At 38.0% G+C, this 26,262-nt stretch overlaps 1 long non-coding RNA gene across 3 annotated transcripts in view; it reads right to left on the bottom strand.

The window, feature by feature from the left end:
- The window catches only part of LOC141378498 (uncharacterized), a 282,672-nt gene that overhangs the window by 67,195 nt on the left and 189,215 nt on the right, over window positions 1-26,262 (bottom strand). For all 3 annotated transcript variants that reach the window (XR_012393178.1, XR_012393179.1, XR_012393180.1), the window contains exon 2: window positions 70-178. This is a non-coding gene — a long non-coding RNA (uncharacterized lncRNA). The remainder of the gene's footprint in view (window positions 1-69; window positions 179-26,262) is intronic.

Raw genomic sequence — 26,262 nt, 5'->3', positions numbered from 1 at the left:
TGTAAATAACATAATGACCTGTTGTTTACAGCCAATACAGAAACACTGGACAGAAGCAGAAGCACTGACCCTTTTCCAGAGAGTCCTGTCATGTTTTCCCGCTGTCCTGTTTGTTTCTGTCATCATCTTCTCTGCTCGTCTTTCTGACCTCCGACCCTGATGGTGAAATCGGCTCCAGCTGCAACAAAAGAAAACAAAGGGTTGCATCAGACACTACAGGCACTCGCACTGCTGAAAATGATCTATTATTGAGAACTTTTGTCTTTTCCAAATATAAAACTGTGTTGATTCAAGATGCATTTATTTGAGAAGCAAAAAAATATATATATTTTAAGTGTTTTTTATTATTATTATTATTATTATTGGAAGGCAAAAACCAATGTCTGCAAATGAAGTTAGGTTTATTATTTTGATCAAAATAATAAATATTCATATTTTTTTAATAAGAAAGTCAACTCAAGCCAGACTAGGTGTAAAACATCATAATACCCTCCAATTACACACTTATTTATGTATTTATTAATTAATTAATAGATGAGTATATTTATACTGGCGACGCAGTGGCTTAGGGATTAACACTGTCACCTCACAGCAAAAAGGTGGTTGGTTTGAGCCCTGACTGGGTCAGCTGTTGTTTCTGTGTGAAGTTTGCATGTTCTCCCCGTGTTGGCGTGGGTTTCCTCTGGGTGCTCTAGTTTCCCCCACAGTGCAAACACATGCGCTATAGGGGAATTTAATTGAGTAAATTGGCCGTACTGTATGAGTGTGTGTGTGAAAGAGAGTGTATGAGTGTTTTCCAGTACTGGGTTGTGGCTGTAAGGGCATCCGCTGTATAATGTATGCTGGAATAGTTTGCGGTTCATTCTGCTGTGGTGACCCCTGATAAATAAAGGGACTAAACCAAAGGAAAATTAATGAATGAATGTACATTTATACTTTCACGATGATCAGAGATCTAGCATTTGCAGATCGCTGGAGAACTACAAGTCTGCCACTTTCAAGAACTACAGAACCCATCATGCACTTCACTCACACACCTGGCCCAGATTCCACTTGATTGCAAACACAGCTGAAACTTTTCAGGACTAATCAGACAGACTATCGACACAGCACACACACACACACACACACACACACACACACACTGTTGCTGATTATAAAAATATGTATAATTATGGGCCTGTATATATTGGCTTTTGGCCTCCAAGTCTGAAGAGTTATCGGCCAAAAAAATCCATATCGGTGCATCCCTACTGGTCACTGAACTGGACTACAAGTACCATCATGCACCTCATACACACCCGTTTCTGATTTCTCCTGATTACACACACACACACACAGCTGGTAAATCATTATGAACTGATTACCTGGACTTTATATTCACCTCACACACACACGCACACACACACACACACACACACACACACATTGCTGAGTCTTGTTATTGTAACACCATGAAGTGTTTTCTAGTCTTGTCTTGCCTTAACTATCCGTATTTGATCCTTGCTTTGTTTCCTTCTGTAGTTTACGTTTGAACTACAGATCCCATCATGCATTTCACTCATACACCTGGCCCAGATTCCTCTTGATTGCAAACCCAGCTGAAGCTGTTCAGGACTAATCAGACAGACTATAGACACAGCACACACACACACATTGTTGCTGATTCTTCCAATTCGTAAGCAACTTTTCCAAATCACGGTATACCTTTAAAACGGTTATCGTCCCATGCCTAGTCGAGACTTGAACTCAGGCCATTTGCAACATAGTTACAAATGAACGGTCCACTACACTACATGAGGTTGAGGTGTATTGCAGACCTTGTTAGTCAAACGCAGATTCGCCAGGTCTCGAAAAAGTTCTGATATGGCAGACGCTTTGAATTGCTTTAGTCACGTGAACTGGTGTTTTGAAAGACTTTAGTCACATGACCTGGGTGGTTCAGAACATGCTTTAGTGAGAACTTTCTGGTTACACTATTTGAATGGTCCGTTTGTTGAATTTAAGCTACATTGCATCTACAAGCCAACTAATTCTCATTGGATTAAAAGTAGACTATTAGGTTAGGGTTTGGGTTAGTGTAAGTTGAAAGTGCAAAATGTCTTATAGTCAGTTAAACGTCTGTTGAAGGAGCAACAGATATTAAGCAGTTAGTCTACTAATACTCAAATGGACTATCAGAATAAAGGGTTACCGACTCTACTAATAAACTGCATTCGCATCCTCAACTCCGTGTACCCCGACATTTCACCTATACACCTTCAGCTTGTTCTGTAAACTGCTAAAACTATTTATCTCACATTCAGGGGCATACTGGGACAAAAATTCAGCCCTGGCACGATAGCCACACCAGCCCACATTACCACACCGACACAGCCCCACCCATGGACACGTACATTTACTACTTACATTGGTGTACAGATGATGAAATAATATAAGCAGTACCCTGTTTAATAGATATTTTAAAAATTTCATTAATGTAACTGGAACAAAAACAACCCATTTATAACAAATTTACACATACAGTTCTACTGTAAGAACTAGCTATGTATTCAGAGTTTACAACAAATGCCTACACTTCAGTACTGTGGCTACAGCTATAGGTTCTTTTGCATGTTAGACTATATTGCTAGCAACATGCATGCGCATTCTGTTTGCCCTAAATCCCACGTTATCTGCTGATAATGACATTTACTGTCCAAAACTGCCAGAGGCGTGCATGGCGTGAAAACTAATTTTATATTTTAGTATAATGACATAGAAGTGTATTTTCTGTTTTCTTCTTACCTCCTCTGCCACGCTACTGTCCTCCGATGCAGCGGCCGAATTGAAACCATTGGGAATATTTCAATACATTTTTTGCATTTGGCAGCGTCTGATTTTAGAGCCCTTTTTTGCTTTCTCTGAGCTTGCCTCTTTTTTTAATGGTCCATCTCTGAGCTTGTGTTGAACTTATTGTTTGTTTGACATTCTTGCCAGATTTTGATTAAGTCCGGGTAATCTCTGATTGGATCGGATTGGGTTGGCCCAAAACCAGGTGGCCGTCGCAGATTCGGCCAAATGCTGAACATTTATTATTATAATTATTATTATTATTATTATTATTATTATTATTATTATTATTATTATTATCATCCTCATCATTATAATCATCATCATCATAATATCACATCTAGGAGGAGTTGCCTGCATGTAAAAACAATACATATTAAAAAAAAAAATTAAAACTGACCGGCCCACATTTTAAAAAATGATCCGGCCCTTTTGGCATATACATACACATTTCTAAACATAACAGTTTTAATAACCCATTTCCAATAACTGATTTATTTTATCTTTGTCATGATGACAGTGAATAATATTTGACTAGATATTCTTCAAGACACTAGTATACAGCTTAAAGTGACATTTAAAGGCTTAGCTAGGTTAATTAGGTTAACTAGGCAGGTTAGGGTAATTAGGCAAGTCATTGTATAACAGTGGTTTGTTCTGTTCTGAATAATACTGACCTTAAAATGGTTTAAAAAAATAAAAACTGCTTTTATTATAGGAAATACTGTGAAAACGTCCTTGCTCTGGTAAACATAATTTGGGAAAGATTTGAAAAAGAAAAATAGGAGGACTTCAATTGTATATAATGTCTTGATTTGTGACTACAGTCAATAAAGTAGGTAATTAAGTAGTAGATGTTTATTAAGCAGAAGAGGTTTTCAGAGCAGATGTTTGGCTGAAGCTTTGACAGTCTGATCGGTTCACCTTGAGTAAAGCAGAGCATATAATCATAGTCAAGCCTGATGTTTAGACAGTGATTAATTATGCTTATATTTACTCACAAACAGGCTTAAGTTGTAACTTAGGCTCTTAAATTGCTTAAAAACTCTGCTGCTATTTGGGATTTTCTGCCTGGATTTTGCCTACCTAAATTTAAAAGCTTCCCAAATCCACATGCAGAGGTGTAAATGCAAAAATTTGGTAACATTTTAAAGAAAACCATTTGAATTTTCATAAAACACTGTTGAAAGTGTTTAAAATATCTGTATATGTTGTAAAAAAACACCTAAAAAAAAGAGGAACTTTTTTTTATAAACTCAAATTTGAAAGTGTACCTTTTATGTTCTGTGTGGTCTAGCGTGCTGTAATTAATTTTGGTTCCTGCATGTCTGTAATCATAGGAAAAAAGAAAAAGGTCTCCACCATAATCTATGCAAAAGTTATTGTATTCCAACTGATGAGAGGTGCTGTACAAGCCACAGGGAGTGATCATTGTTTTCATATTTCACTATTCTTTTGTTTGATCAAACATAATTCACTGTGTTTGGACCACGTCAGACATATAAAAGGATTATTTATGCACATCACCTCAAAAACAGAGGAGAATGTCCCTGAAGCGCACAGCATAAGGTAAGAGATGACAGCTGTCTGTGCTATCTGGGGCTGCTTATTGATCATGAATGTATTGTTTTCACTTCTGCGCCATGGAAACACCGCGATTCATTCTGCAACTGTTTGGCATATGAATATAATTCAGTAAAAAGAATGCTAGAACCGTATGAGCACCGGCAAGAGCTTTCAGTTGAGCTATAACTTGTACATCTATCATAAACAAAAATATGAAAATGAACCAACCTAGCTAGGGTATCCAAAATACTGTATATTTAAGAGTAAATAACTTTTGTACAGTAGAATAAAAACCAAAGTGATGCATATGTGCATCAAATATAGATTCTACACTTTCAAACGAAACCACTTAAGGGGGTCTGGTGCAACGCTAGCCCTTTAAATCTAAAAGCGAAATTCTATGTCGTCCGTGGAGTTTAAGTGGTTAAATGTAGCTTTAGTTTTTTTATATATATATATAACACACAGTTAAATAAGTTAGCCATGCCCGTTCCCTCAGACTGACCTAATCTAAGCATTAAACTGAAAACAAACAGGAAGAGCACTTTCAGATTCCAATGAAAGAATACAAGAGCAATTTTTTTTTTCTTAATGACATGCGCAGATGAATTGTTCAGCACAAAACTAGCAATGTGAGCTCACTAAAACCATACGGTTAGTTTTGATTTCATGTGTACTTTAAGGCCGCGTTTACACTAATACGTTTTAGTTTTAAAACAGCATTTAGAATGAAAGAGTTCCACGTCCAAACTGGCGTTTCATCTATCGTTTTAAAGATTGACTGAACCAAAAAGCTAGCCGGACTGGACCAAAAAGCTGAGGGGGGGCAGGGGGGCGGGGTAGAACAATAAGGGAGATGGGCAGGAAATGGGTCTGAAATATGGGAGACTCCTGGGAAAAACGGAAGTGTTGGCAGGTATGATTAGTGATCCTGATCACAAACAAATCATTCTTTTTAACTGTATGTGAACCGGTTGAACTAGTTCACAAAATCGAACTGAATCATTTTTAAACTATTCGCATCTCCAGCACTTATCCACAAAGGCTTAGGCCTCATCTTGGTCATCGGCGTCGCTGACACCTCGCTGACACGCACCTCTCAAAAAATAGAACTACACGTACATGTAACTAACTAAGCTCTGTAATTGGTCGGCTTGGTCGCGCTGACAAGTGTGGGCAGGACCGAGAGCCACCTGAGTCCGTTGGAGCGACTGTTTACTAGTGTCGAGTCCCGTGAAGGAGCTCCAGACTGTTGTTTTGTGTTTACCTTGGGATTAAAGTTGTTGCACGTCCGCCTGTTCCCACCTCAAAATGAGCGAGTTTGAACCCCTTGTACATTATGGAAGCGTTCAGAAAAAACAAAACACCAGCAAAGAAACTCAACACAGAGGAACAAACACCGCACTGCCAACTAGCATTTTAGAAGTGTTATCGCAGATCAACAGAAACAGCGTACAGAAGTATTAATGCACAGCTACGCGCGTTGCATGCGCTGTGTAAAAAACAAACAAGTTGAGAATCAAAAGACATGTGAAAGAGAAACCATATCAGAGCCGCACTATTCTTAAAGTGACAGTGCGCTACGCTCCTGCTGCTGACTGATTTTATTATTAATCAAACAACAAATGGAGAAAATCCCTCACTGCTCTTGACTGAAGGACTTCTGTAGCTGAAGTTTTTTCTTACAGTGAAGATGCTTAAAGCACAGTTTAAACAACAGATTTGATAACTCATTTCTAATAATTGATTTATTTTATCTTTGCTATGATGACTACATTATATTTTACTAGATATTTTTCAGGACACTAGTTTTCAGCTTAAAGTGACAATTAAAGGCTTAGTTAGTGTAATTAGGTAGATCATTGTATAACAGTAGTTTCTTCTGCAGACAATTAAACATATATATAGCTTAAAGAGGCTAATAATAATGAGCTATAAAAATAGAATAAAAATATTTAAACCTGCTTTTATTCTAGCTAAAATAAAACAAATAAGCCTTTCTCCAAAAGAAAAACATATTATAGGAAATACTGTGAAAAATTCCTCTGTTAAACATCATTTGGGAAATATTTATATATATAAAAAAATTCACAGGAGGGCGAATAATTTTGACTTCAACTGATAAACGTTTTGAATAATCGAGATTACAGTTATGACCAAAATAATCGGGATTATGATTTTTCCCATAATCGAGCAGCCCTACTTGATGCAGAAGTATAAACCAGGTTTAAGGGTTGTATACGTTTGCAAATGCTTTTATATGTTTCTAAATCACATAATTGATAAAACAAATATTGTGTCATATAACCTATTATATCAATTATAAATGAATAGCGATGTTTTCCACATGTGTTGGTGCGATACTCTGTAGTGTGCGATTTAACATTATTGCCTCTAGGAGTCGCCAATGGAAATAAAACAAACACACACAAGAAATGCACGTACGGCAGACATGAAGTTGTCGTGGACCAACGCACATTCTCACGTTAATTTCATCGTTAGTAAATCCAAACGTGAGCGTGAAATCTGGTGTACCCAAAGTTTTTGTGAGTATGCAGCATTGATACATGAGGCTCCAGGGCCTGGTTTTTCAAAAGTAATCCACTAGGATTTTGGATAAGGGATTGGATCAAATCTTGAAAATGGGTTTTTCAAAAGAAAAAACGGATTACCTAATCGGATTAGATCACGTAATCTAATCTTGGTTTTGATCCGGATCAAACCTTTACTTTGGGTTTTTCAGACCTTTTTTGTAGGATTTGGATCACTTTGATCCAAAAAACCTGGATTAAACTGATCCCATCAGAAGGGTGGATTTAGTGTGGATTTTATGCCCAAAATGTAATGAAAACTTAAAAAATTTATTAAATAAAACTATATTTGGATCATGCAGTATCTTACGAGATATACTATTTCTTCATAAGGTTTTAATTTTATTTGGTCATCTGTCAGGCTATAGTGATTATTGGCTTTAACATATTTAGGCTTTCAGTATAGGCCTACAGCAAAACAGCTGTCAAAAATTGACCAGAAACAATACATTTTATTCTGTCACTAATATATATATATATATATATATATATATATATATATATATATATATATATATATATATATATATATATATATATATATATATATATATATATATATATATTCATCACAATGTAAAATATTTTTGTTTTTAGAATATTTATTATGCATGCAATGATTACAGAATAACCGAATAACAGAATGGCAATGACTGATTTTTGAAATCACCTTCAACAATTGCAAAAAGAGACTGAAAGGGCAGAAGCACAGCTTCATCTGGCCGAGGAACAACTGACTCTGACCAAACTGCAGCAAACCAAGGCCAGATTTGAGATTCACCTCCTAAAGGCTTTGCTCAGACAAGCTGCTCTCTCCACATCAGATGAGGAAGTCTGAAATTATTGTGGAGTTTTTGACATTAACATTTTTTTTTTAATTTACATCTATATTTGTACCTTATTATAAATACCTCAATGTACAGTGTTTGTGTTGTAGGTCTCAGATAAACAGACTGCTGGAACAGGATGGGGTGGGTTTTTATTGTTTTTTTTGTTTTGTTTTTTAATGTGTGTTTTCATTTCTAATAAAAATAAAGTTATATTGACCCCACACTGGCTATTCTACTTGTTGCTCTTTTCATAGGCTTATCTATCCATCTACATTGTGATTGAGCACTGGTAATCCAGATTAACTGATCCTGAAAAGTTCCTATCCGGATCAGATTGATCCAATCCAATGTTGCTTTGAAAAACTGGCTCAAAAAGTAAGCTGGATTACGTGATCACGGATCGCAAAAACAGGATTACTAAATCCGGATCAATTTTATGCGGATTAAACCTTTTGAAAAACCGAGCCCAGGACTTTCCATCACTACTGTGCATCTAATCCCAGAAGCAGCCTTAAACTAAAGCCTAAAACTAAACTAAAACCAAGCAATTTCAAAATATAGAAACTATTAGAAACTAGTAAATCTGCCTCCAAAACTAAATAAAACTAACTGAAAATGAAAACAAAAAGTCAAAACCAAATTAAAAGTAAAACTAATGAAAAATCTAAACTAATATAACCTTGAACAGGGCCTCGGTCATTTCAATAGTTTTCTCCCAAATCCTACATACATGTGGTGTAAGAGCTGAAGGTTTAGTGGATGTGCGGAGGAAGCGTGTGTAACCTGTGAAATCCCCTCTGTGTTGTGCTGTAAATGAAAGTGACGGCTCTGCTGTAATGAGGTCAGCAGGGAGAGAAGCGTTTATGACCACATTCAGCAGATTGACTGTGGACAATGAGGCAGAATCAAGAGACACACACACACACACTCACTTTCATCTGTCACACAGATTTCACAGACTACAGCAGACACACACATCTCTCTCTTGCATACACACATACAGCTTTCACACACACTCTAAACACATATGCAGGTTTCACAAACAGACACGGTTACACACACAGAGAGACAAACACACAGAAAGACATGCAAAGAGACAGAGAGAAAGACACACACACACACACAAACAAACAAACAAACACACACACACACACACACACACACACACACACACACACACACACACACACACACACACACACACACACACACACACACACAGCGTCCTCTGCTGGAGACTCAGACTCTTCATCAATATTTCAGTCAGACTGATGCAACACCATCAGCTTTGACAAACACACACACACACACACACACACACACACTCACTCACACACTCCTGAGCAAATATCAGTCGTTATATCAGTGTATGGATGTTTCCCAGTGCTGGGTTGCAGCTGGAAGGTCATCCGCTGTGTAAAACATATGCTGGAATAGTTGGCGGTTCATTCCGCTGGGGCAAACCCCTGAAATAGAGGCTAAGCTGAAGGAAGGAGTCGTTTAGGTGACACTTAATTTTGATGGTCCATTTGAGTATTAGTGGACTGTCTACTTAACGTTGTTTCTGCTCCTTCAACAGACATTTAACTAACTAGAAGAAACTTTGCAAGTACATGTCTACTTACACTAACCCCAACCCTAACCTAACAGTCTACTTATAATCTAATGAGAATTAGTTGGCATGTAGATGCAGTGTAATTTAAATTTCACAAACTAAGCATCAGAATAAAGTGTGACCATGGTGGGACTTAAAATCATGTTTACTTTGAGCTCAACTATAATAAAGACCAATAATTTTAGTCTAGGCTCTTCACTTTAGGTTTAATAATGAGGTTAACTATCTACTTTCTGTCTTTTAGTATAACTGTCACACAATAATGTTATCAAACTCATATTAAAAACACATGAAAAATGTATAGCAGGAATATATATTGAAGTCAGAATTATTAGCCCCCCTTTGAATTTTTTTCTTTGCTTTTTTAAACATTTCCCAAATTATGTTTACCAGAGCAAAGAAATGTTCACAGTATGTCTGATAATATTTTTTTCTGGAGAAAGTCTTTTTTGTTTTATTTTGGCTAGAATAAAAGCAGTTTTAAATTTTTTAAACACCCTTTTAAGGTCAATATTATTAGTTTAGTTTAGTTTAGTTTGACTTTATTAATCCCCGGAGGGAAATTCAAATGTCACAGCAGAGCTCTCCATACTAAAAATAGATAAATAAGTTACATACATATAAAAACAATAATAAGATTACATTTCATACTGCACACCTTGGTTCCAAAAACAACGAGTAAACACTTGTACATATCGAATATCTAAGTCAAGTTCAGCTCAATTAACCTGGTATGACTTTGGTTATACAATCTGATCACTGTTGGTAAAAAAGACTTCCTGTATTTTTCTCTGTAGAACCGGGGTTGAATTAATCTTGTACTAAAAGAGCTTGCACACGCTTGGACTGTATTAAAGAGGGGATGACTATCGTCATTCATTATACTAACAAATTTGTCCAGCATTCGATCCTGTGCAATCTCTTCTATGGTAGGTAGTGCACACCCCACAACAGAACCTGCCCTTTTTATGAGCTTATTAGGCTGGCATGTGAAAGCAAGCCAGACTACTGAAATCCTATTTTTCTTCTGAGACTAAAAATCAAACACTATCTCCTCCTAGAGCTTCCGAGCTATGACCACCAAACTCACACCAGCCCTCCAAACTGTTCTGACTCGGTGTGCTATATCTTTTCCGACTGATCCGACTTTTGGTTTACCGAAAAACGTCCCGGGACCGTCTGAAAAATCCCATAGACTTAACATTGGACCAAACTTTGTGACCTCATAACTCTGCGTCAGACTGTCACACAAACTTCTAGCTGGGCTTATTTAACTCTACCTAGCTGCCAATAACTGGTGAGCTTTTAACTTTCTGGCCACACCCTAGCAACTACTTTTGGGACCCTAGAAACTGTCCCATAGACTTCCATTCAAAAGATTTTCATTGATTTTACATTGGATCAAACTCTGTGAGCTCATAACTCTGCATCAGACTGTCCTACAGACTAAGCTGAGCTCATTTAACTCAGTATAGCCAGCATCCAATCACTGATGGCCTTTTAACTTTCTAGCCACACCCTAACAACCAGATACTGCACCCTGGCAACTGTCCCATAGACTTCCATTGCAAATGTCATTGACTTAACATTGAATCTATCTATCTGTCTGTACTTTTTTAAACTTTTTTAATCTATCTATCTATCCATCCTTTTTTTTTTAAAAAAAAACTCTTACCAATAGGCTCTCAAGCCAGCCTCAAAGTTTGTCTCGACAAACTTTAATAATCTAGTTTAATTTGTTTTTCTCCTTCTCCAACAGTCCCCCTCCCCAGCAGGTTACAGAATACAGAATCACAGAAGACACCACAGAGTCATAAAAATGTTTTAACAGCGTCTGACACACACCAAAGGACCTCAGTCGTCTTAATAAATGAATGCGGCTCTGACCCTTCTTATACACCTGGATTGCGTTTTCAGACCAATCGAGCTTGTTGTTGTTTAAATATACACCCAGGTACCTATATGACGAAACGATCTCAATTTCTGACTCCTGTATAATTACGGGCACCACTTGTGATGGATGTCTACTAAAATCAACAATAATTTCTTTGGTCTGTTTAATTTAAGACAATTCATATCACACCAGTCAGCAAAACTTTTTAAAAGCAACCTATACTCACTCTCATCATGATTCCTTATATAACCTACAATTGCAGAGTAATACAATTATTAGCCCCTTTAAGCTATATTTTTTCAATAATCTAGAGAACTATTGTTATACAATAACTTGCCTAATTCCCCTAACCTGCCAAGTTAGCCTAATTAACCTAGTTAAGACTTTAAATGTCACTTTAAGCTGTATAGAAGTGTCTTGAAGAATATCTAGTCAAATATTAGTTACTGTCATCATGGCAAGGATAAAATAAATCAGTTATTGGAGATGAGTTTTTAAAACTATTATGTTTAGAAATGTGTTGAAGAAATCTGCTCTCCGTTAAACAGAAATTAAGAAAAAAATAAATAAACAGGGGGGTCAATAAATCAAGAGTACTAATAATTATTCTGTACTTCAGCTGTTTATATATGTATGTATTTATGTATGTATGTATGTATGTATATATGTATGTATGTATGTTTGTTTTAAAAGCATGTTGGTTTAAAGTAAAAATAGTACTTTAAGAAAAATAAATGCTTTTTATTTTTCTTAGGGGGGTTGTTTTTTGCTTTGAAGCCAATCAAATAAAACTGGTGTTAATCAGAAACCATAATTTTTCACTTAACCCAATATAAAATCTACTTTGAATGAAAGACACAGTAGTTTCACATTTTTCAGTGTACAGTAGGAGAACTAAAAGGTGAATATCTATTTCTGGAGTAAACCTTCAACAGATAAATGAAGTACTCTTGACATCTAGTGGACACAGCAGAGACTGCAAGCGTTTCAATCCTTTTACAGTGGATGACAAAAGACATGGAAAACCCATACTTCACCATTTACTCAGACATACTGATGTCATGTAGATGCACATTTGGAGGATAGCTGAACTTTTAGAGTGTAAAACTTGAATTTTAATAGTCACATTTGTGATAACTGAGGAAATGTTTATTGGGAAAATAACTGCTGATCAATTAGATATTAATAACTGTGGACTTCATACTTTATGGCAAAGAACAAAATCAATCACAAACTGTAGTTTTGAACTTTAGTGCCAATGTTTTGGGTCAAATAAATAATTGGATGATTTATATCTCAGCAACACTGTAGAAATCAATTAGTTGTTTTTTTACTTAACTTTTATAATTATGAACAGTTTGTCTGCTAAATTGATACTAAATACTAAGGAATTGAGTATACTCTTAGTCAGCAATCATTTTTTACAGTAAATATCTTAATAAAATTATTTTATTTTGATGGTTCATTCAATTTGAAATGCTCATTAAAACCAAAATACTATCATTTTGCCCACTACTGTTTGATAAAATCCCTTCAGAGCAGAGCGAGCCGACCACTCAGACCAGAGCAAAGCGAGCCGACCACTCAGAGCAGAGTAGCTATCTGACCACTCAGAGCAGATTAGAGTCATCTGACCAATCAGAGCAAAGCAAAACCATCTGACCAATCAAAGCTTAGTACATTAGAGTAAAGTTATCTAACCAATCAGAGCAGAGTAGAGCCATCTGACCGATTAGGGAAGAGCAGAGTAGAGTCATCTGACCAATCAAAGAAGAGTAGAGCCATCTGACCAGTGAGGGAAGTGCAGAGTAAAGTCATCTGACCGATAAGAGCAGATTAGAGCCATTTGACCTATCAGAGCAGAGTAGAGCCATCTGAGGAGATCAGATCAGAGGAGAGTAGAGGAGAGTAGAGCCATCTTACCAATCAGAGCAGAGCCATCTGACCAATCAGAGCAGAGTAGAGCGCCATCTGACCAATCATAGCAGAGTAGAGCCATTAGACCAATTAAAGCAAAGCAGAACCATCTGACCAATCAAAGCATAGTAGGCCCGAGTAGAGCCATCTGACCAATTAGAGCAGAGCCATCTGACCAATCAGAGCAGAATAGAGCCATCTGACCAATCAGAGCAGAATAGAGCCATCTGACCAATCAGAGAAGAGAGCCATCTTACCAATCAAAGCAGAGTAGAGCCATTAGACCAATTAAAGCAAAGCAAAACCATCTGACCAACCAAAGCATAGTAAACCCAAGTAGAGTTATCTGACCAATCAGAGCAGAGTAGAGCCATCTGACCGATTAGGGAAGAGCAGAATAGAGTCATCTGACCAATCAAAGAAGAGTAGAGCCATCTGACCAGTGAGGGAAGTGCAGAGTAAAGTCATCTGACTGATCAAAGCAGAGTATAGCCATCAGACCAATCAAAGCAAGGCAGAACCATCTGACCAATCAAAGAATAGAAGACCCGAGTAGAGCCATCTGACCAGTGAGGGAAGTGCAGAGTAAAGTCATCTGACCGATAAGAGCAGATTAGAACCAATTGACCTATCAGAGCAGAGTAGAGCCATCTGACCAATTAGAGGAGAGTAGAGCCATCTTACCAATCAGAGCAGAGCCATCTGACCAATCAGAGCAGAGTAGAGCGCCATCTGACCAATCATAGCAGAGTAGAGCCATTAGACCAATTAAAGCAAAGCAGAACCATCTGACCAATCAAAGCATAGTAGACCCGAGTAGAGCCATCTGACCAATTAGAGTAGAGCCAGCTGACCATTCAGAACAGAGCCATCTGACCAATCAGAGCAGAGTAGAGCCATCTGACCAGTCAGAGAAGAGAGCCATCTGACCAATCAAAACAGAGTAGAGCCATTAGACCAATTAAAGCAAAGCAGTACCATCTGACCAATCAAAGCATAGTAAACCCGAGTAGAGCTATCTGACCACTCAGAGCAGATTAGAGTCATCTGACCAATCAGAAAAAAAGCAGATTAGAGCCATCTGACCAATCAGAGCAAAGCAAAACCATCTGACCAATCAAAGCTTAGTACACTAGAGTAAAGATATTTAACCAATCAGAGCAGAGTAGAGCCATCTGACCGATTAGGGAAGAGCAGAGTAGAATCATCTGACCAATCAAAGAAGAGTAGAGCCATCTGACCAATGAGGGAAGTGCAGAGTAGAGTTATCTGACTGATCAAAGCAGAGTATAGCCATCAGACCAATCAAAGCAAGGCAGAACCATCTGACCAATCAAAGAATAGAAGATCCGAGTAGAGCCATCTGACCAATGAGGGAAGTGCAGAGTAAAGTCATCTGACCGATAAGAGCAGATTAGAGCCAATTGACCTATCAGAGCAGAGTAGAGCCATCTGACCAATCAGAGCAGAGTAGAGCCATCTTACCAATCAGAGCAGAGTGATCTGACCAATCAGAGCAGAGTAGAGCGCCATCTGACCAATCATAGCAGAGTAGAGCCATTAGACCAATTAAAGCAAAGCAGAACCATCTGACCAATCAAAGCATAGTAGACCCGAGTAGAGCCATCTGAACAATTAGAGCAGAGCCATCTGACCAATCAGAACAGAGCCATCTGACCAATCAGAGCAGAGTAGAGCCATTTAACCAATCAGAGCAGAATAGAGCCATCTGACCAATCAGAGAAGAGAGCCATCTTACCAATCAAAGCAGAGTAGAGCCATTAGACCAATTAAAGCAAAGCAGAACCATCTGACCAATCAAAGCATAGTAAACCCGAGTAGAGTTATCTGACCAATAGGAGCAGAGTAGAGCCATTGGACCAATCAAAGCAAGGCAGAACCATCTGATCAATCAAAGAATAGCAGACCTGACTAGGGCCATCTGACCAATGAGGGAAGTGCAGAGTAGAGTCATCTGACCAATCAGAGCACAGCAGGCTCACTGAATAGCAGTTCAGAGTGACTGAAGCCTTGAACCTAGGAGTTCAGACACTGAAAAAACAATGGATGCTGCAGTGGATATCATGAAGAAATAAAAGTGTAAACCTGTTGTAGGAGATGTTGGTTTAAAAAAGAAAGCATGTCAAGGTAAACACAGCATTCAGAGGCACTTCATGTGGACAAACGTCTAACTGACTCGGAGTGAATTTTATTTGATCACTGTTTATTGTTGTATGATTGTCTGATTTGTGCTCATGCATTAACTGTCTTGTCTGTGCATTTGGTGTGCGTGATCATCAGAAATGCAGGACGGCTATCTTGTCATCATATTTGATGTGCCGAGTTGCGTGATGATAACAGGAATGCTGGCGTTTGCTCTCCGCTTCACTGTCAGACTTCTGTTCTCTGTGCACTTTCAGTGTTTGCATGTGGATCAAATCGCGTCACCGCTTGCACAAGCCAAACTGTGTCCTGAGGCTCTTCCACAACACTGAAACTGCAGTAATATGAGCTGACCTGACATTGAACTTAAAGTCTGCATGTAATTAAACTTCTGTTAATGAACGTATCCATATTAAGTGAGTCACAAGTGTTTTTGGTTTATTTGTGAATTTCATTATGGGATGTTGAACATTGCTTTGTTGACTTTCAATGTTAAAAATTCAACTCTGCAGTTTAACAAAGTGACTTTCATTGACATTTTAGTAAATAATATAATGTATAAGAAATAATATATAGTGAAATAAGTGTGTAATAACAGAAAATGTGCTGGAACTTATAACAAGGTTTCTGTAGTGTAATATACAACACCAACCCAGACAATAAAGCACTGCAGACCATTACAAAAGACAGTAAGAGTCACTTTTTCAAACTTTTCAAGCTTAAAAGTTGTTGGAAAAAAGATCAAGATCCTTCATTCATTCATCCATTCATTCATCCATCCATCCATCCATCCATTCATTTATCATTCATTCATTCATTCATTCATTCATTCATTTTCTTTTCAGCTTAGTCTCTTTAATAATTATTTATTAATTATTCTTTTACAGTGCGCTTGTACACTCACCGGCCACTTTATTAGATACACCTGTCCAACTGCTTGTTAACACAAATTTCTTATCAGCCAATCACATGGCAGCAACTCAATTCATTTATGCATGTAGACATGGTCAAGATGATCTGCTGCAGTTCAAACTGAGCATCAGAATGGGGAAGAAAGGTTACTTTGAATGTGGCATGGTTGTTGGTGCCAGACGGGCTGCTCTGAGTATTTCAGAAACTGCTCTCAGGGTACCCCCGGGATCCCCCAAATAAAGTTCAAGGCATTTTAAGACCTTTTTAATACCATTTAAAATTAAATTTGATGCCAACGTTGTACCCTTTCTGACAGAAGTATGAGGGGAAAAATGTAAAATCTGTATTTTAAACCCTAGAAAATAATTATGTACAAGTGTATAAACACACACACACACACACACACAGGGCCGGCGCGTCCATAGGGGCGACCTAGGCGGCCGCCTAGGGCGGCAGTATAGAGAGGGCGGTGTCTGTGACACCTCCCTTACCACCTGCGTCCTCAGTTATGTCCGCGACACCTCCCCCGCATCCTCAGATATATTCGCGCATAGACTATAGAATAAAGAGGGCGGCGTCAGCATCACCTCCATCAGCACCAGCGCGTCCTCAGTTATATCCGCGTATAGGGCGGCAGAATAAAGAGCGCAGTGTCTGTGACACCTCCCTCCCTCAGCACCCGCGCGTCCTCAGTTATATCCACGCATAGGGTGGCAGAATAGAGAGGGCGGTGTCCGCCAGTCCGCGACACCTCCCTCCCTCCCTCCCTCCCTCCCTCAGCACCCGCGCGTCCTCAGTTATATCCGCGCATAGAGCGCCGAAAAAAGAGGTCCGCGACACCTCACTTCATTTTCATAACCGGTCACTTTCGTTTTCACATTGGGGTTGAGGGCGGCGTGATCATCCTCTGCCTAGAGCGGCAGTTCAGCTTGCTCCGGCCCTGCACACACACACACTCACACACACCTGTAACAAACTGTCTGTATAACCACACACACACATAGGCACAAAGCACTAAGCAAGCGAAACACAGCATTACGCTCTCTCTCTCATTAACACACATAAACACACACACACAGGCGCGCGCTTGCTCGCTCGGGAGCGATTTACCGACCACTCCCGCACTTTATTTGGAAATGTATTCCTGCGCCGCAAGAAATCTGGTCTGGTTTAGCGGGAATGTAGACCTCTATGCAAAAGTATCGCTGTAACAGCCGAAAGGAGAGGAAAAGTCATGCCAGCAGGTCAAATGGGCCACAGTGAGAGAGAGAGAGAGAGAGAGAGAGAGAGAGTGAGAGAGAGAGAGAGAGAGAGAGAGAGAAATGGAGTTTACTTTCATTCTCTCAATCATAGTGAAATAGGGGCTTCTGTTGTAGGTGTCAGTGAAAGACCAGAAAACACATGCAGTGAAATTGAGCACAGTTTCTGCATTTTTAAGTTGTTGGAGCATTGTAAATACTCACGCTCGCCTCCCTCGCCATAGTAGCCTAAGCTACAGTGACGCACTTTCTGCTATGACATGGAGCATGAGGTGCACTCAGCGTTACGTTGCATGAATGTTTAAATTAGCCTACATTGGTAACAGTTAATTTTGTTGTGGTATGAACTTTGATCCTAGCAAAAGCAAAAATAAATACATTAAGACCTTTGTAATGAAATATAAGACTTTGTATCATAAATTCAAGGCTAATAGGCCTTAATTTGAGATTATCAAATTTAAGACTTTTTCAATGCTTTTAAGACCCCGCGGGTACTCTGTGATCTACTGTGATTTTCACGCACAACCATGTCTAGAGTTTACAGAGAATGGTCTGAACAAGATGAAATATCCAGTGAGCAGCAGTTCTGTGGGTGCAAATGCCTAATTGATGCCAGAGGTCAGAGGAGAATGGCCAGACTGGTTCCAGCTGATAGAAAGGCAACAGTAACTCAAATAAGCACTCGTTACAACCGAGATCTGCAGAAGAGCATCTCTGAACACACAACACGTCCAACCTTGAGGCAGATGAGCTACAGCAGCAGAAGACCACATCGGGTGCCGCTCCTGTCAGCTAAGAACAGGAAACTGAGGCTACAATTCACACAGGCTCATCAAAACTGGACAATAGAAGATTGGAGAAACGTTGCCTGCTCTGATGAGTCTCCATTTCTGCTGCCACATTCGGATGGTCGGGTCAGAATTTGGCATCAACAACATGAAAGCATGGATCCATCCTGCCTTCAACGGTTTAGGCTGGTGAAAAATCTGCAGCAACTGCATGATGCTATTTGAGGAATATTTCCAGTACCTTGTTGAATCTACGCCACAAAGGACTGAGGCAGTTCTGAAGACAAAAAGGGGTCCAATCTGGTACTAGTAAGGTGTACCTAATAAAGTGGCCGGTGAGTTTATATTTTTATGCGCTTATGCAATTATTACAGTACTAGTAGCAACACAACAACCAAAATTGTCAGTAATACTGCAAATATTACCACATTTTTAGTGTTGTTTTGCTCATCTCCTACAAAATATTTGCATCTATCAATGGAAAAAAACAACTCTTATAAAAACTGCAGCATATGGAACAAAATCAATGCCTAAAGTCTTGAATTAAAAAGCTTGTTGAATATCACAAACTGAAAAAAATAATACACCGTATTAACAAGTTCTTGCATTTTAATGACTTGAATTCCAGGGTTTGTATTTTTAGGTCCTGAAATTTAACATATTTGTATATTTAAGCTTTGAATATTTCAACGAAAAATATTTCAAACACGTTTTCATACTTAAAAATTCAATAATTCGTATTCAATTTTCAGATTTCACTTACAAAATATTCAATACCCTTTAAAAATACGATGTATAATATTCAAAAGGTAATTTTCAGTTCATTTTATTTCAGTTCAAATATTCGCTTCCATAAATTCAGTGGATCAAATTCGACTGTTAAAATTCAACATTACATCCGGGAACTGCAGGAAAAGCAATAGATTGCAGATTGAAGATCGACAGCTGCTCTAGCTTTCACCAGCAGGTGGAGATGGAATAATGTAAGATTTTTAACCCAATAAACAGGCGAGAAAAAGGCTATGAAAGGCACAAAAGTAGCATTTAATATTAATATCAATGTTTTGGACATTATAAATGATAAAAAGTATGAGTAAAATGAGTAAATGAGGTTTTAGTCATCTATATTTGCCCTTATGTAACGGAAGCCAGCTGGTGATCGCGTAAATCTCAGTTCTCGGATCCAGTGACAGACGTTGTTCTGCAATCTTATCGGAGCTTGTCTCCCATGCCGGCTCGCTCCCTGCTTGGACCGGTGCAGTTGCTTATTGCACATAAACCGTCTTTTGATGAATATGATGTTACACATTGTCTATCTTTATTGACTCTTTCTTCCATAGACGCGAAGTATTATATTGACAGCTAAAGAATATAAACGTAAGAGAAACAGGAGAGGAAATATTATAATAATACAAAATAGATAAATATTGACAGGGCTAAGAACAATTACAAACAAAGATATTTAAAAGCAGAGAGATTTTATGAGAATGTCACACAAAACAGTTTACTTGGAAATGTTAAACAGAGAGTTCAGGTATGATTTAAGGTTGGTTATGGATGGGGCGTGTAATTTAAAATAATTTAACATAACGTGCGAATGCATTAAAGGAGCGTCTTCAGTTATTTAAACGCAGATGTCAGGATTGGGATAGGTTATATAATTTCATTGTTTAAATTATGATTGTTAATATTCATATTTTATGACATGTATTTGGGCTATTGCGCTTAAATAAATCCGTGATTCTAAATTAATATTTCTATTTATCCTTTTTAGCTATCATTTTGCTATCGTCTTTCTCTTCTTTTTTTCTATTTTTTGTGGTTCTGCCACGGTTAAACGTTTGCAAAATGTCTTTAGTTTGTCCAGATTATTGCTTTTCCTCTAAAATAGAGACGACGCAGAAGGAAAATGAATGAATTGATGAATGAATGAAATGATTGACGTTTTTATGCATGTGCGGTGCGGCTTGCACACGACAAAGACGAACGAGTGGCCGCGAGCTCCGGTGGCCGGTCAGAGCCAGCGTCGCATATCAAACTGATTAAGAGATGCTGGATGGCTGCCGATATATGATAGGAATTCTTCCGAAGTTTCAGATGATATCTGGGTTTGTGCATAATTATGTAAAATAAAAGTGAAAGTCATGACATTTGGCCAAGCATAAGAATAGCCTACAAGAGAGTTTCGATTATTATCATGACATATGTCATGCTTGGGCTTATAACACCTCGCTGTTTACCATTTCCGAAAGTGGAGCTGACGTCGGCGCGAAATTGCTTGTATAATTGTAAAAAGAGTAATGAATATTAATGGATTTCTTAAATCTGTCATTTCTGATAATATAATTGATTTAACTAGTGTGAGATTATCCAACACTCATTTAGCAAAAATGCATCCAGAATCCTAAACCAATAACTTTGTCAAGCAAAAATTATGATTTTATAGGCTACTGATTTTTTTTTTAAAACAAGAAAAAAGAAACTATTAGCTACCATAGCAATTGTTTATTTAAATATGATCATCTCAAAATATAAAATAAAAACATAATGGTTTGACTTTGTGAAATCATAAAACAGACTTGCAGAAAAGAGTTAATAGAATAAATGAGCAAATACATTCTCTCCAGTAGATGGCGATTACAGTAATTATACCATGATGATGAACAGAGCTGCTTTGCAGGACCCCTCAGCCACGCATTCTAAACATTAAACTTATGAAACTAGCTGAAGTGACAACTATATTAAGTTTAAACCAGTTTAAATAAGTTTATATGTTTAATAACTGCAAAAAAGATCAACATTGCTAATCATAAAATACAAACGGTTGCTGAAAAGTTATAAATAATGGGTTTCTCATTTAATACTAAAAACAAATTAAAGTCAGTTATAACTGCCTATTATCAAACCACAGGCGACTCATTTTATTACTTATAATTGGCTGCGACATTGCCACATTTGCGTTAATACATTTTTCTCGCCAATAGGCTACATAACAATAAAACAATATTCTGGACAAACTAAGACATTTTGCAAACGTTTAACCGTGGCAGAACCCCAAAAATTAGAAAAAAAAAGAGAAAGACAGCAGAGTGATAAAAAGGATAAATAGAAATATTAATTTAGAATCACGGATTTATTTAAGTGCAATAGCCCAAATACATGTCATAAAATATGAATATTAACAATCATAATTTAAACAATGAAATTATATAACCTATCCCAATCCTGACATCTGCGTTTAAATAACTGAAGACGCTCCTTTAATGCATTCGCACGTTATGTTAAATTATTTTAAATTACACGCCCCATCCATAACCAACCTTAAATCATACCTGAACTCTCTGTTTAACATTTCCAAGTAAACTGTTTTGTGTGACATTCTCATAAAATCTCTCTGCTTTTAAATATCTTTGTTTGTAATTGTTCTTAGCCCTGTCAATATTTATCTATTTTGTATTATTATAATATTTCCTCTCCTGTTTCTCTTACGTTTATATTCTTTAGCTGTCAATATAATACTTCGCGTCTATGGAAGAAAGAGTCAATAAAGATAGACAATGTGTAACATCATATTCATCAAAAGACGGTTTATGTGCAATAAGCAACTGCACCGGTCCAAGCAGGGAGCGAGCCGGCATGGGAGACAAGCTCCGATAAGATTGCAGAACAACGTCTGTCACTGGATCCGAGAACTGAGATTTACGCGATCACCAGCTGGCTTCCGTTACATAAGGGCAAATATAGATGACTAAAACCTCATTTACTCATTTTACTCATACTTTTTATCATTTATAATGTCCAAAGCATTGATATTAATATTAAATGCTACTTTTGTGCCTTTAATAGCCTTTTTCTCGCCTGTTTATTGGGTTAAAAATCTTACATTATTCCATCTCCACCTGCTGGTGAAAGCTAGAGCAGCTGTCGATCTTCAATCTGCAATCTATTGCTTTTCCTGCAGTTCCCGGATGTAATGTTGAATTTTAACAGTCGAATTTGATCCACTGAATTTATGGAAGCGAATATTTGAACTGAAATAAAATGAACTGAAAATTACCTTTTGAATATTATACATCGTATTTTTAAAGGGTATTGAATATTTTGTAAGTGAAATCTGAAAATTGAATACGAATTATTGAATTTTTAAGTATGAAAACGTGTTTGAAATATTTTTCGTTGAAATATTCAAAGCTTAAATATACAAATATGTTAAATTTCAGGACCTAAAAATACAAACCCTGGAATTCAAGTCATTAAAATGCAAGAACTTGTTAATACGGTGTATTATTTTTTTCAGTTTGTGATATTCAACAAGCTTTTTAATTCAAGACTTTAGGCATTGATTTTGTTCCATAGCAGCATCAATGTTTGAGACTGTTGGTTCTAGAACCTTCTTTCACCAAACCCCACCTTTCTGAGTGCATACTCTGCTCTGATTGGCTAACACCAAACACTCATTATCATATCTGAATTTCTACCCTTCCTCAGTGCTTGGAAACAGTGATAATAGAAAGAAGACAAGCAGCCTCAAGGAAACCAGCACTGACGGTTTGACATGTTTTCAGACAGGAAGGAGACAAACTCTCCAAGACATATTCAACTTCAAGGTTTTATTATTTTTCAATTTCACAAATCCCAACAAAAAGTAATATCTCAAAAGCAAAGCAGAGCACTGCTGTCACGCGCACTGGTTACTTCATCATGTTTTCTGACCCTGAAAAACAAATATTGATTTGATCTCTCGAATGGACAATGTGGGCAGTCTGATTGAATCAGGGCTTGATTTATGAGTGGGTTTTTAGTTTAGCGCTGTCTAAAGGCCTGTCAGTGTTTATTTGGAGATGTCATTTTGATAAGGTCATCTCCTCACCGCCACTGCTCAAGTAAACAAGCTGGCAGGATGCAAACTCAAAGGTGCGCAGCTAAAATCCGTGTAATAACAAATTAAACCGCTGTGAAATGATGTAAAGTTCATGTTTTTTTAAAAAAAAGTAATCTGTGAAAAATCTGACACGATGTTTAAGATTTTACATACACGGCCACTTTATTAGGTTTACCTTACTACTAGCGGGTCTGACACACTTTAGCCTTCAGAACTGTCTTAATCCTTCTTGTTATAGATTCAACAAGGTACTGGAAATATTCCTCAGAGTTTTTGCTCCATATTCACAGGATAGCACCACGCAGTTCCTGCAGATTTGTTGGCTGCACATCCATGATGCCAATCTTCCGTTCCACCACATCCCAAAGGTGCTCTATTGGATTAAGACTGGTGACTGTGGAGGACATTTAAGTACAGTGAACTCATTGTCATGTTCAAGAAACCAGTCTGAGATGATTCGTTTTATGACATTTCCTGCTGGAAGTAGCCATCAGAAGATGGAGACACTGGGGTCATTAAGGGATGGACATGGTCAGCAACAATACTCAGGTAGGCTGTGGCGTTGACACGATGCTTAATTAGTACTAATGAGCCCAAAGTGTGCCAAAAAAAAAATCCCCCACACCATTACACCACCACCACCAGCCTGAACCGTTGATATACAAGACAGGATGGATCCATGCTTTCATGTTGTAGACACCAAATTCTGACCCGACCATCCGAATGTGGCAGCAGAAATGGAGACTCATCAGAGCAGGCAACGTTTCTTCAATCTTCTATTGTCCAGTTTTGGTGAGTCTGTGTGAATTGTAGCCTCAGTTTCCTGTTCTTAGCTGGCAGGAGCGGCACCCGGTGTGCTCTTCTGCTGCTGTAGCCCATCTGCCTCAAGGTTGGACGTGTTGTGTGTTCAGAGATGCTCTTCTGCAGACCTCGGTTGTATCGAGTGCTTATTTGAGTTACTGTTGCCTTTCTATCAGCTGGAACCAGTCTGGCCATTCTCCTCTGACATCAACAAGGCATTTGCGCCCACAGAACTGCCGCTCACTGGATATTTCCTCTTTGTCTGACCATTCTCTGTAAACCCTAAAGATGGTTGTGCGTGAAAATCCCAGTAGATCAGCAGTTTCTGAAATACTCAGAGCAGCCCTTCTGGCAGCAACAACCATGCCAAGTTCAAAGTCTCTTAAATCCCCTTTCTTCCCCATTCTGATGTTTGCTCTGAACTGCAGCACATCGTCTTGACCATGTCTACATCCCTAAATGCATTGAGTTGCTGCCATGTGATTGGCTGATTAGAAATTTGCGATAACGAGCAGTTGGACAGGTGTACCTAATAAAGTGGCCGGTGCGTGTAAATTAGATCTAAAATGTATTGGTATCAGATTTGTGTTATTGACAGTTCTCACAAATCTTTTCTAGTTAAGTTGGATAGATATGAAATGAAATGTATGCGAATGCATAAATGTAAATAGATTTGTACATCCACATGTCTGCATTTATGTTGAGGATGTGTTTGTCAAATACTACTAAATGTGTGTCTTGTTTAGTTTGTTTTCTCTTTTGAATGGGATTGAATTCTGTGTCCTGTGGGAAATCAGCTACGATAAAGAGACTTTAAAGCCACTGCCACCAATTTCATAAGCAAACGGACCCTTAAAAAGACACATGAACGGTAAAGTTCAGGTAGGATGAGAAGTAAAGGACATAATGACGTCAAGGTGACACAAACTAAGCGATTCAGAACTGCATGTCTTTATGTTTTAATCAACATTATAATTGATTAAAACGTTTAGTTGATTTACATAGACCTGAAATTAAAGGTGCAGTAGGTGATTGTCTTCATACACATTCTTTGTTGTGCTAGTTCAGGGGTTCCCAAACTTTTCAGCTCGCGACCCCCAAAATAACAATGCCAGCAACTTGCGACCCCCAATATGCTCTGAGGTGGTTATAAATACAGAAACCTTGCATGCAATGGGATGCACACACACCAATAAACCCAAGTCTATTCTTCGTTATATTTTTTAATGTATGTCAGGGCTGTAAATGTGCCAGAAAGTTTAACCTGGTATTATAAAATCAATCTGCTGCATCTGACACTACTGCTGAGTCTTTAATATAATGTAATTACCTGAGGGGTCGCAATCCAATAGAACTAGTAACTATAAGCTACTATATTAACTATACAGTAGTGTATATAGTAACTGTAAACGATTATTTTTTTAGTTGGTTATGGATTAAAAATGGTAATTCTTATGGTTTAATAAAAATAAATAGATTTTTGGAAATCACCAGGCGACCCCCCCCTTCATTGTCCCTTGACCCCTCGGGGGGTCCCGACCCCCACTTTGAGAACCACTGTGCTAGTTGAAAGTCTCTTCACATTCAAATAGTAATGATTACAGTAAATGATCTAAATGAGTTTATATGTATTTTATATTCTGGGTGAGGCATAAAACTAAAAAACGTTCATCCAATAAAATATTGTCGGACCGATAATTCCTATATTTCTGATAAGTAGCTCAAACTGTCTGTCAGCAAATGAAGATTTTAACATCTGCAGCCGTTCACGCAGATTCGCCATTTCGCGGGCACGTGCGCGCACGCGAGTTCACCTGCAGCTGCACATTTGAGAGACAGAGAGAGCAAAACATATACTCCAATAATATAATTAATAAATAATAAACGTTTATCATAATAGCTAATAACGATAAATAATAAAATGTATTATTATATTATTATTGATAAAATAAATAATAATAATAATATATTTTTGGCCATCATGGTGGCGTAGCAGGTAGCACAATCGCCTCACAGCAAGAAGGTTGCTGGTTTGAGCCTTGGTTTGGTCAGTTGGCATTTCTCTGGGGTTCTCCCCGGTTTTCCCCACAGTTCAAACACATGGGTATGGGTGAACTGAATAAGCTAAAGAGTGTGTGTGAATGTGAGAGTGTATGGGTGTTTCCTAGTGTTGCGATGTGGCTGGAAGGGCATCCGGTGTGTACAACGTATG

The sequence above is a fragment of the Danio rerio genome, chromosome 17 (assembly GCF_049306965.1).
Source record: "Danio rerio strain Tuebingen ecotype United States chromosome 17, GRCz12tu, whole genome shotgun sequence".
Classification (NCBI taxonomy): domain Eukaryota; kingdom Metazoa; phylum Chordata; class Actinopteri; order Cypriniformes; family Danionidae; genus Danio; species Danio rerio.
Note: the sequence above shows the minus strand (reverse complement) of the source record. Positions and strands in the feature narration are given on the sequence as shown.